Source organism: Aquila chrysaetos, chromosome 5, assembly GCF_900496995.4.
Source record: "Aquila chrysaetos chrysaetos chromosome 5, bAquChr1.4, whole genome shotgun sequence".
Taxonomy (NCBI): Eukaryota; Metazoa; Chordata; class Aves; order Accipitriformes; family Accipitridae; genus Aquila; species Aquila chrysaetos.
The window spans coordinates 49,936,792-49,950,843 of record NC_044008.1 but is presented as its reverse complement, the minus strand read 5'-3'; the positions used below and the strand labels follow the sequence as shown (position 1 = coordinate 49,950,843).

Below are 14,052 nucleotides of genomic sequence, written 5' to 3'. Positions count from 1 at the left end.
CAAAGCAGTATTTCTCACACTTGGTTTCTGCTCATATGTAACCACGTAAAGTTTGAGTTCTTAATTATAATGAACTCAGAAGATACCAGTTGATTGATTTCAGTAAGAGTTCTTCTAATCTGCAACCCTCACATTTCTTCCAACTTCTAAACAAAAACTGAATACGTAGGAACAGAGCCAATTTGCACGGTGATTGGACATTCACTTTTTCTTCAGTATGTATTAGTATGTCGATAATAATAGTACAAATATTTCATGTGGAGGTACTGAGAAGAAAATGGAAGTTCTGCCTTTGTGATTAAATGTCCTTGCATATCTTTCACATTTTTAGCATGTTTCTCAACAGCTAAGAATGTGTAGTATTCTTCTGTTGCTAATGTATGTTATCTTAGGGTTTTTTAAGGCATTCTGGTGAGAACAATTCTTACTGTATGTCAGCAGAAAATGCAAGAGCCTCCTTTTACTTTTGAAGAATTCTTATGGTCTCAAGATTTGGTGAGTCCAACTGCTTATTATTTTAACTACCCATGTGTATGGTGAACTGAACATGCAGGAGTCAGGTCCTGAGCAAAGCCATGTGAATGTAAATATTGAGAACTGAGTTCAAGCATAGATTGTGTTTCCAAGACCCTCAGGCACTGGAAACGAAGAGGTTTGTAGAAATGGTGAACCTTTAAGAGAGCAGCCTCTCTGTTGTTAACTTCCCTTTTTCTCAAAGCTAAACCATGGAGGAAAATTTTTGTCTGCTGTACAGCAATTTTCTATTGTTGGAAGCATGCTTGAGTGATGACACTGAATCAAGCTTTGTTTAAAATATTTGATCAGTCCACAGCATTACTAACGTAACGGAAAGTCCTGAACCCTGAGGCAAAAAGTTCAGATGAGTATGAAAAGGGGAATAGCTAGTTTTGCTTTTTAATGAAATTTCTTTCTTTTCTTGTACTGATAAGACTGCTAGGGAAATCTTTGACTATGCCTTTGTATTTTGTTAAAGAATTTAATATACTGTGGTTACCAGTGATTCACCGAAATTACATTCTCTTTGGAGGAAACAGAATGTTCCTTTTGACATGCCTACATTATTTGCAAGTATTGATTCACTCAAAGCCTTTAACTACAGAGCTATGCGAAAAATTGCCCTTTTGCTTTGAACCAGAACTTTTTTTCTCACAGGAACAAAGAAACGAAAAATGTTTAAAAGTATTTTGATGGGCAGAACATTTCATTATAAAATTTATTTTTTTCTTTAAAAGGTGTATTTTTAAGAGGAGCAATCTGACATAAAAATGGAAACATTTAAATTTGGGATAATGTCAAAATAAAATATTAATATGTTTTAATTTTCAAATTGGTTTTACTCACCTTTTCCCTTTTTACCTGAAAATACATGTGTGTATTAATCGTTTGCATTTAATATGATTTTTTTTTTTTAAAGAAATTGTCTTACTGTCCTGCTATTAAGATAGAACATGTCATTGTCTTTAAGCTATACTAGAGGGTTTAAAAACACATTGATTACTCTGTATTAACACTTACTAAGTTATTTCAGGAAAGTGACCAATTTGATGATAAACTTCAAATGACTGCCATTGGTTTCAACAATTTGCTCAAATATTTAAGCTGGTAGTTTAAATTCTTTGCTAGATCAAGGAATAGAGTTTCCTCCTCTGCTTCCAAGGCTGTTCTCAACAGATGGAAGGCGTTACCGTCCTTTCCGAGAACTTAAATTGCACATGATTTTATTTGTCCCTTTAGAAACATAATAGTGCTTTTTTTCTTGACTTATCTCCTTCTGTAACTAAAAAGTTATTTTTTAATTACTCTGTGTATGCTATAATGGGCCTCCCTGATCTATTTCTGTTTTTCTGTCTTTTTGAGATGATGTAATCATCTCTGAATGCAGTACATGGGAGAGGAGGAAATCACAGTCTATGTTAACAATGTTGCCAAAATTAGAGATTCTTAGAAGGTATATGTAAAATGTATTTATACTGGTATTACAATTCTTGATGCAAAATAAAGTTCACAGATTACCTAATTTAATCTTTGCATTTGTATCATTTTCAGAAATAACTATTTTTACTACCTACTGATTGCAGAAGGAATGGCCAAGTTGATCTCTCTCAATCAGCCTTATTCTTTGGTGGGTAAGTTACAAAAAGATTATTCTTTCAATGCTATATGTAAATATTTGTATGACCATGTTCCATTGACCATCAGTCCACCCTCAGATTTGGAGAAGAAAATAAACACATGTATTACTTAGCTAAGAGAAACATGCTGAAAAATATTTTCATTACAATGTGGACCAGCATATCTAGAGGAACATCTTGCTGCCCTTGAACAGAGTAACCGACCGACATTGGCCCAGATAAGTGTTTACAGCTTTTCCTCAGTTTGCAAGTGTGAAGTTTATAATTTAAAAAATTCTAATAAGCTGAAGTCCCAGTTCTGCCTGGGTTTTAGGAACATTTTGTTTCAGGCCTAAACAACGTGTGGGCAAGTGTCTATGAAAACATGTTCTCCACAGATTTTGGTGTTAGAAAGGAAAGATGAGATACACAGAAAGGCCAAAATGGTGATTTTTAAGCCTTCCAATCATTCCAGTGATGCAGTCGGACTGCACAGTGTGTTAACTTTGTGCACATACACATTTAGATGTAGATCTAGATATATAAAAAGTCTTTGCCGGATTAAAACTTCTAATCAATAAAAGCAACAATCCAGCCTCTATTTCTAGCTAAACCTTGCTAATTTTTTTTAAGACATTGCTACTGAGCAAATTGATGCAGAGGAAGTTCTGACTCAGACAAGTGAGATGAGGAAAGCAAAGGTATATTACATATTTTTAATTCTTTACATGGATTAGACAAGAAAGACCAAATTTTCAAGTGTTTTCGTTGGATCCAGAAGTGGGATTTCACCTATCTCTGTGTGTTTGTTGGGGCAGGAAAAAAAAACCCTACTTGAAAAAGTACTTTTTTTCCCTTATATCTCCAAAGGTATTTTGTAGTCACCTAAAGTCTCCCTTTTAGACCATTGTTCCTTATCTAAAGTATATTCACAGTTCTTAGTATGAATTCTCTTAGCTGAAAATATTGTTTATATCATTGTCTGAAATAACATTAATTATGAATTAAGTATTTAAACTTTTTTCAGGTTACCAAATTGTTGAGGACTCAAAGAGTAGAAATGTAGAGGTGAGCTTTTTTATGCTACATGTAAAAAAGTACACAGCATTCTGTCTTATGAATGTGCTTTGAATTGGAAGTCAGAGAAATACTTCTGATACCAAACTGAGGGAAAGAAAAATTTTGAGATTCACTCATTCAAGAGTCAGTCAATTTTTCTAAGACTACCTGAATTTAGATATATTGGGTAATGGAAATTCCACATACAGTGTAAATATGATGATTAGTTTTAGTCATCTGGCATATTATGGTCAAATCTTTGGAGCCTAGTGTCTGGGACTTTACAATGTGCTAGATGAGGGACTTGAAGGAGAACAAATGTGTCTCTGGTAGTTTGGAATGTCATGATCCTGGTATTTCTTAGATGTTGGTTAGACTTCAGGCATAACCAGACATGAACAGGTTCTTTATTTGAAATATTAATGTGAATACTGACAAAACTGGGCCTTAAATTATTAATAACCCATTGAGTTAATGTGTTAAGTGATTAAAAATTTTTAACATAAGGCCATATCATATTTGTAATTTGGCTTACTAAAGGTTAATTAAAGTTTCTATTGAAGAAAATATTGAGATATGTAAAAATAACAAATCCTTTGTTGGATTCTTCTGAGACATCTTGGAAATTTGGCATGGGTTTAGTCATTTTCTGATAGAAAAGAAATTTTTGAGAAAGAAGAAACTCACAAGAAACAAACCTATCAAAGATGGAAGTGGTCATTTCATGTATTTTTGACAGACTCTTAAGCGTAATAAAAGAAAGCAACTGCTAAAGAAAGTATCTTTATAAAATGGAGTCACCAGCAAGTGACCGCCTCTATTGTAAAATATTTTTTAAGTTTTACTTTAGAAAAAAATTGGTTGTGTTAGAAATAGTATTTTCTCATTGGAGCAGCTATTTAACACAAAGGGAACTTAATAATTAACTTTAGTTGCTAAATGTTTTTCTTTTCTTTTTAGACCTGTAACTACCCTGATTCCAAGGTAAAACAACTTTCAGAATTACCAAGACATTTGGAAGCTCCAGAACTTTGGGACTTAGTTATAAAAGCTCAGCATTCACAAGTATGTACTCTTTCTTCCACTATCCTAAACAGAAGCTGCTGATATGGAGTATTGCAAATATTTTGACACACCTGTCTTTGCGTTCCATTGTCATGCTCCTTTTAGCACTATTAGCATTTCTTGAAGCTACAAAATTGAAAAATCTAGTAGTCATTTATTATTAGGAGCCATTATTGTTGAAAGATTCTTCTTGTTGGTCTGTCCTTATGTCCCAGAGTTGACCAATAATTAAAGTACTGAAATAAATAATGTTAAAATAGTATTAAACTTTGAAAAGAATTTCAAAAGTGATGTAAACCCAGAATTAGAATGTAGAGTATGTAATTTTATTGCAGTCCCTTTTAGCATATATATTACACATCATCTTAAATTACATGATCAGTTTTTTTAATGTACCGAGTACACAAATCTGACAGTGCTCAGGCAGTGATTTAAGATTATGCAGTGAGATAATTATCTGTAACACCTACATCTGATTCGCTGCAGGAATTGTAGGATTGGTAAAGTAGGAGTTTGCAGTAAGTATGTAAAACACTTGAATGCTATCATGCAAATTAATTTCAAATTAATTTCTTCTGTGGGTGAGCATTCACTTTTACTCCACAGCTGGTAAGCATGAACCTCAAGGTTGTGAAACTGATCTTGTAGCAGCAGTGTCAGCAGCAGTATGTACATACTCAAATACATACTCGTGCCTCTCACCTGAGGGCATAAAAAGTGAAAACATTCCTTATTTCTTTCATATGACCAACTGCAGCAAAATGAAGCCCTTACAGCGTCCAGCTGCTTCTATGTGCTATTAATAATGCTAGTTAACAGCTCTTTTTTGTCAGCCAAGACAAGATTTATTTGATGATATGTTAATTCCCCCAGTGTGCATGCACCCATCTTTTATGTGACTGATGTGGGGTACTAATTATATGTAAAGATAAAACTTTTCCACCTGCCCCTTGACTGAATTAGTCATAAAAATTTTAAATGACAATTTAGAGTGTTATTGCAATGCTAACCTTTCTGTTTTGATTTTTCACTCACTTCAGTGGGAATTAGCTATGGCCTCAAATACTTAGTTACTTCACTAGCAGACAAACGAGAAGTCATAGTCTTTCCATGTGAATTCAGAATTTTAAGTAACAGTTGCAAAACCAGGGCTGTTTTAGAGCTATGTGTCTCCTGTCTTTGTGATCTGCTTCAGACAGTGATCCCTGTTCCTGTGGCCAGTTAGTTGACTGGTAGGTCATGGTAGCTTTCTCTTTGGGAAAGTCAGTTTGGGGCAGAGTCAGAATTCATGGCACTGTGAAATGCCAAGATACAGTACGTTAGATTTTTTTATAACTTCCACTTGAAGTGGAAATGTGTAAGCCTTCATTAATATTTATCTTTAAAATGTAAATGCTTAATGTAATAAGATACAGATTAGATAAGTATACATACTTAGATCATAAATGAAACCATAAGGAAAAAGTAATTTATTTTACGAACAAATTTGAATTCTCACTATAGAAACATTTTAAAAATTTGATAAGTAGCTACCCCAAATTACTTCCTTTATGCTGTTGGATCAATAGGATTGCATTGGTACAGAAATATATAGAAACAAGTGGAACAGTTTCCTAATAGTCATGTGATCATAGTTACCACCAACATAAAACAATCACTAATTTGTTACTAGTATCAGATACTCTGAAATCCTGACTTTTGATCCATTTTGCATATTAAGGTGTTATTATTAATCAAAATAAAAATTATTTTTATAACTTTTTTGCAAATTAAGCTATCATTAAATACTGTTACACAGACTGAATTTCACAATCTATGTTAAAATAGTTACTAACTGATAAGACTGAAGGATATTGTAAATGTTATGTCACTTACCTACTGCATTTTTCTGAATGAATTCTGAGTGCTTCAAATTTATAAATGAAGGAAACTGTTAATTCCTGTCGTTTGTCCAAGTCCAAATACTGTCAAGCTGATAAAAACAAGTTGTGCAGAATGAAGGTTAGATTTAAAATTCAGATTGTTAAGCGGCCTTGATAAACTCTATATCTAAATAGTGACCTGTTGATAGAACTTGCTGCAAAACATATGTGTGCATGAATGTAACATTTTTGAGAAAAAGTGTTTAAATACAAACAGAACCATGCTTGTTGAAGCTGACAGCGAAATATCAATATGCAGAAGTAATCACTAGTCCTACAAAATATGAAAAGTCATAATTTTTTTGCATAAAACCTAATATCTTGGCACTCAAAGAATGGCTGTAGGCCTTACTACTTGCACTGGATAAAAATATTGTATGGGTTTATAATCTACAGCTATTCCTATTAGAGGCATTTGTAATACACTGCCAGAACCTGATGTAGCTTTCTGAAACGCCACACCTGTGTTTTAAAAAAACCCCAACTTGGGAGGACTGATTTTAAAATTTTGTTTATTTGTGTTTAAATATGAGCAAATGTACCCAGATAAGCAAGATGCAAGGAATACAGAAATCCTGTTAGCACTTCTGCACACAGTTCTGGCACAGTTTACAATCAATGCTTGCCTCCTAATGTAAAAGGAAATAAGTTAATCCAGTGTCTTCATCTGCTTTGTTGTTGTGGTTATTTACAAAATTTCTGTTCTTATGTATTTTTAAACTATGTAATAAATGTAATGCCACAAGTGTGACTTGCTGTCTTACTAATTTTTTATACCTTCATTTTGTGTTTTAAACTTTAGGTATTTAGACTTTCAGTCTTAGGTTTACTGAAAATTTAAAAAAACAGTAAAATGCTGAGAGAGTTGTGGGTATCTGGCAAATGCAGATCAGTCCTTATATTTTGACGACCAAATGTTGAGGTACCCAAAGAAGCTGCTTTTGTTCTTCTCAGTAACAGTTAAGCATTTCCCCTGCAAGTTTTTTTCCCTTCAGTACTTCCTCAAACTGAAAGAAGTTCCTATTTGCTTGTGGAATTTGTTCCATATTAAATCCTTGTACTTTTTGCCTTTGTCTAGTTTTGGTTTGTTTTGTGGTTTTAGAATTTTTTAAATCTCTGCATTCAGTGTAATTAATATTTTATTGTTGTTTTAACAGAAAAATGTTCTCAAAGTTTGGAAAAGTTTGTTTCTCTCAAAATCATCTATTGCAGTGTTTCAGCATTCTTTTTGATGGTGGTTGCTCCAAAAGTATAATGTATCAATTAATTTCAAGCATTCTTAGATCTGTTATTATCAAACAAATAAGCTGCACATTCTGCAAGTACAAAAATGCAAGTGTTTTACTGATTAAGCACAACTGCATCAAGTGTAGGCCCAAGACTAACTTTTCACGTAACTTTAAAGAGCAGTAGTTGAACATATGAAGAACTAATTTAGTTAGCAGGTTTATACCATGAAGCTTAAAATAAACTTTTATATCAAATTCACTGTTTATTTTACTTTGCTTACTTTGTGTAATGGTGCTAGGGTTTATAAAAGGTATGAGTTTGGAATATTTAGGTTAAGAATGTAAATCAAGTGTATGGATTCTGTTACCTCAGGTGATCACTATGTTCTTTATTAAGAAGAGAAGGAAAATATTGATGTGGCAGGAGACTGTGATTATGTACACTGGCTTTGATTCAGTACAGCACTTAGATTCCGCCTTTAATTGTTAGCTGGTAGACTTAACATATGCTTCAAATAATGCATGTTCTTAAGTGCTATTCTGAATCAGGAACTACTGCAATATACTAAAAAAAAAATCTGTTAATGTATTTAGAAAAACAACATATTGGAGTAAGAGGTGGAACTAATTTAAGAATATGTGTTTCAGTGGTATTCCTTTGTATTGTCAATACCTCACATCATAGGATAGATAACCATGAACTTTAATAATGTCATGCATCAGTATATTAGCACACAACTATACCTGAATTTATGCTGATACCTTTTTCCTGATTTTTTTCCCCTTTGAAGCCTAACCAAGAAGATCAATACCACTTATCAATACCACTTGTTTGACAGAATTGCAGAGTTGTTGGCACATTTTCTTCTTGTTCCCAGAGATGCTAAAGATGCTTTTTTTCAGGCAACAGTACAATTCACATTTTCAGTGATATATGGGTAGATGCTGTATTTTAGCTTATAAAAGTATTAATGTGTCACATAAACCAATTTTCATGTATCCAGATTGGCACTGTTTGGCTCCAAAAGAGAGCTGGAAGGACACACATGTAAGTACCAGAGAGACAACAATCAGAAATGGTGAGGAAAAGCTAGAAATTATCATGGGCAATCAGAAGTTAATTTTTTTGGCTCATATAATGTGTGTATAGTAAAATGTAATGATAATATTAAAAGATGTGATTTTTTAAAAACATCTTGTTTTTCATTAAATATAATGATTAGTTAAATATTAACAAATAGTACTTTATTCTGCATCCTAATTTTAACCCTAAGTGACTTGTTCAAAGTATGTAATTAGTTGAAATCAGCATCTTCCAGTTCAGGCTTAACTGGGAACTTAGACTTATACATTGATTAAGCAAATTTTTGAGAAGTGAATTCCCCTATTGTTGATACAGTTGCCTAATGTTTCACACAAATAATAAAAGGTTGTACTATTTTTGTTTTTAGCAGAATGGCTTTGCAATTACTACAGTTCACTTAAATATTTTTACATTAACTAAGAAAATTGTAATGTGAAATATCTTTTGTAGCCTTTTTAGATACAGCATTATTTTTATATTGGCAGTTATATCCTGATTGTTTGTCACAAGTCATTTGTGTCACTTTCTATGAAGCATTTCCTGAATCTATTACATGTTTTGATGATTATTTTAGTGATAGATTGGTAGACTTAATTTTTCAGTGGACATCAGGTACTGGTAGGTTTTTTTCCTTCTCCCTGAGGCATATTTTGTCCAGACCACCAAGTCTGCGTTTCAGTGAGAATCCATTGCTTTTTCCCCTAGTAATTATATACATATATATACATACATAGAAAATTGAGTACTAGGAATATTATTGTCAAAGCTGGCTTTCTCTGCTCAATAATAATGATGATGATGATATCTTAATTCTGATTATTGGTATATAAATATGGATAAATAGTTTAAAACTAGCCTGGAAAGGAGACAAAGAATCTGAGCTGACTGTCCATGGCCTTATTTCTCTTTAAGGAAAGGTAAAACTGGATCGGACATTTCAAAATGTTTTTGGCAAAAGCATGTCAAGCAAAGTATGTAACCTGCCTTAACTGTTAAACTATGCCGTATAAATCTGTCCTGACAAACCTGTTTAGTATCCCACAGCTGACACAGTGGAAGCATACTGCATTCTAATTATTTATTTGTGTAGCAAGATTAGCTGGACTGGACGTCCCCGTGTTTACTAATGATAAAGTCTTACTGCAAATATGAGACATTTCTGACAACCTGCTTGTGTTTCTGTCTTTCTATCATGATACATGTTAGATCCAGTTTTGGAACTGTTCCTGTGTAAGGTGACTAAGGATGAAGCTAGATTGGCATTTTTCAGTTGAATTTAATTAAATATTTTTCCCCATTAAATTAAGCTCTGATGTCACAAATGTAAAAGCTTGTATGCCTCAGAGTTTGAGTGGATGGGAACTGATTAATCTCTTTAGAGTTGGTATCAGGATGATACTGAATAGTAAGTATTGTATTTTTAAGACTATGTATAGGCTCTAATCAAGTCCAATCATTGCCTTATTGCAGTGACTCCGTTCTGTAGTAGCTCTATTAGCTGTAAAAGTGCTTAACTATTTTGGAATTACCCAGCAAGGATATAATCATACCCAGAGACAACTTATAATTGAACTGATGAATGCAGATTTCATTTCACTGCTTTCTCTGTGCTACTGTGTAGGAGAAGTATTCTGGAAGAATCTATGGTAAGCACATAAATGCAGTCAGGAAGGAAGTCTTACAATTCAAGCCCTAAGCAAAACTATACTAATTCCTGGAAAAGCTGCTGAACATAGTGAGGTTGGGGTTTTTTTGATTAAAACAGAAGACTAGGAGATCTTCCCCAGTAACTATTTGTAGGTGGCCTTGAAGATCTCTCTCTATAAAATATGGTCACTTTGTATAAATATTCTTGCAGGATTCAGACTGAACCTGTCCTAGAAGTTTCTATTGGAAGTAGTATTATATTACCATTAAATATCTGCATGTTTTAACAGTAACAGTTTATGATTTTTAGATTGTATATGTCATTTAATATCCATTTCAAAACTTAGTTTTAGAGCAGATTTCTATCTTTAGTGCTCATTTACTTAGATTTCATGACAATGTGGATTTCATTATCTTGTATGTTGAAGCTGATTGACAAATGCAATAGAAATATGTTTTTGAAGTAGATATAAAATACAGAAATATTTTCTCAAAACCTTTCTCTGTGTCAGTCACTTTTGTTGGGCAGAATTTTCTTTTTAGTTACAGACAGAGAAAATTGTATGTAGAAAAATCACCCTGAAAAATTTAATTTAGAGAAGGTTTACATACTTCAAAGTTATATATGCACCAAACTCCAAATGGGCCTTTAACTTGGAAGAGCTGGGTAAACCCACAGTTCACAGTATACTCTGTAATGTGTAGCCACTATAAATAGATAATGGATAGAATTAACTGAAATTTAGTCAGACCAGAAAAAAATCCCAAGAAACTAGGAGACCACTGCTATGGCATAGATTCTGTATCTGCATGAAATTTATAGTGCGAGAGCTGTGCAAAATTCTACTGGAATGAATATTGAAAACCACTGAATAAAGTAAGTTATGTATTGCTGCCAGAATAATTCACAACCTCAACAAAACATATGCAAATGTATTAAATTACCAGTATTGGAAGAACCACAAAGTAAGGATATTCACCCATGTGCAAAACCAAGCAGAAGCAGGAAGGGAGATAGTGAAAACTGTCCTGGTTGACTTTAAGTATATGAATATAATTATTTCAGTTAACAGGCTTGGATCCCAAGCCTAAAGTTGACTATGGGCATAAAAATATGCACATTGGAGACAGGAAATAAAACAATTTTAATTTCATTTGGGAATATTCATAGGGTGATCTTCAAAATTAACATAAACATTTTTCTAAATTAAATTTTTTATTTTCAGGTCTAAAACCAAGGAAATGTGTATGGAAGAAATGGAATCTCAAAAGCTTTAAGGCTGCCACAGTAAATCATACTAGTAAAGATGCTACTGCTAACATATAAGCTAGTGCATCTGCCAGTTCTACAGCAGCCAGTAAGTCTTGTAAATATGTTTAAACATATAATGCACATTACTTTATGCATTTTGGAATGAAACTTATAGTACATTGCAAAATCTAATTGTCTACATAAATTATTAGTAATATTTTCAGTTTGTTTTGCACAAAATCAAAATGTTATAGCATTTAAAAATGCATTGTGGATTTTGATCGGATAATTCCATTTGATTAAGCTATAACAATATTACAACGTATTTAAAGAAGCTACTGATACTCTATCTAATAAAATCTGATGGTTTTGATTTGTCAGTTCCTCTAATACTAATGACAGCTACTCTTTTCTCTATTCCTTTCTCTGGCACCTGGCTCCTGTTTTCAGTATGTCTTGCATTCTAGCCTCTAACTTCTACCCCTTTGTCTTCTCTGTCCTCATGGATCAGATCTTGACTTTTATTCTTTCATACTAGCCTGCTGTTCTTTCTCATTGCTGCTATTTTAACATCTTTTCTCAAGCTTTTTGGGCTGATGTTGCTTCTAGCCTGTTCCTTTTCTGAACATTATCCAACATTTTGTTTCTTCACCAATATTTTGTTTCTTCAGGCTAGCCAGCTGCTTCTCTCTTCTCCCTGCCTGAAATTACTGTTCTCCTTCTAACAACTACAGCCATCGTTTTGTGCCACCAATCTTCTCTTACTCCTTTTGTGCCACCAATCTTCTCTTACTCCTTTTTATCTTCCTTCTGCCCCAACCATAACCAAACAACTTTTCCCATCCTTGCCTTGTTTTTCCCATACTTTTTTCCATGGACTTATATGCTTTTTCTGGGTTTAGATCATTCCCCATTCACCAAGGTAGGAAAACCTTATTTTTGTTGCAAAATAATTCAGAGTAAAACATCTGGGAGAAAACTCATAAATTTGCATCACAGGTGTCATTTAAGGCAGTGAAGTCTGTGATTCTTTGATTTTCCATTTTCTGGTGTATAACTGGTTATATAAAATAGGGATAGTCATTGCCAGTCTTAAAGATAAGCTGAAGAATGATTTTTTAAATTCTTTAGTGATGGAATCCACCTGAATGGGAAAAGATATCTCTGTGCAGATTTTCAAGGCTACTCACCCTGCTCTGTTGATAACAGTCTTCCCACTCCCCAGCCCCTACCATTTTCAACGATACCACTCTGACACGTTTTCTCTGCAGTTATGTTAATGCTTAGGAAAAGATAGAGGGTTGTCTCTTTTATCTGTTAATGTTAAGGAGAGAAGGTTTGGAACATGCTGTACTCAGGAAATCCTGACTTACTGTGAGTACTGCAGACATGTCAGAGGAATGGAGGTGTTCTGGCACGTGCCATGATTCCTACAAAGCCTTCTCTTGTAATGTGGATGTGAGAGAACTGCATGAGGTTTTCCCAGTGGAACAGGCTATCTAAGCAAAGAGGAGAGTTGCTCTTGAGACCTAGCTGAAGGATTTGGTCTCTACAAATGAATACAGCTTTGTAGAATCTTTGTATGGATTAGCTATGCACATCTGTGGCTTAATAAAGTGAACTATGTTACTGTCCTTATGTATTGCCTGTTAGCTTTCCTGAATAATTTTCCTTTTTAACTTTAGTATTTCTTTTCAAGTACAATTAAAAAAATGAAATATGTTTTTTTTTAAAGTTGAAAGTCAGTGTTAATCTCATCAGGTTGCAGTCTTGAAAGGAAATTCTTGTTTCCAGAATCCATTTTTTTGTGTGTTGCTCAGTTTGCGGTACAGTTTTTAGAAACAGAAATGTATCTATGTTTTTGAACAGAGGAACATTTGGGTTTAAAAAATAATACAGTTTTACAAAACCTAAAACCAGTGGAAACATTTGCATGATTTTTATAAATTCCAATGGTTTTGTTGTGGTATCATTGTATTTCCTTTTGGATCTTGGTCATTGTATTACTTTACTAGTACATGAAAACAAGAATATGAAACTGAGTAGAAAGTGATTATTTGTGAAGCAGGTTCAGTAAATCACCTCAGCTGTTGATTATAATAACACTTCTGACCTAAGAGAGTCTGGTTAAATGACAGTAATTTCTGAAGTCACTGAAGCTATTGTTATCTTGATGTTTCACTCCAAGATATAATGACTTGCTTTTTCCTATGACAATAAAATAAAAGGGAGAAGCCTTACTATTTTAGCTCTTCCTGTTAATATCTTATTCTGTGAGCTACTTTATTGCTTTAGGCTTGCAGGATGCTCACAGTTCTGTTCAATAATCACTTGTTCTCTTTTATGACTACTGAGAAGTTAGTTGCTTGTCCAGATCCACTTTGGTGCCTAGCTTTTGGTGAAATCAATAGGAATAGGGTGTATAGGCAAGTTAGCTGTCATATTAATGTGTCATGTCTTACACAAGAATTGAGTGTCCATGGTTTCCAAATGCTCCCTTTCCTCTAAGGGGTCTCATCTGGTGTTCCTGTACTGTGCAATAATATCACAGCAACTCATATAGACATAAACAAGCTAACCTTCTTAGCTAGCTTGAACAGAGATAACAATCTAACTGTGATAGTATGGAGTCCTGTGTAGCAACAGAAGTCACCATGAGTAT

The 14,052-nt window shown here is 33.6% G+C and overlaps 1 pseudogene; it reads left to right on the top strand.

Annotated features, from left to right (window-relative positions):
• LOC115341293 overlaps positions 1–14,052 on the top strand; it is a 178,313-nt pseudogene that overhangs the window by 45,631 nt on the left and 118,630 nt on the right.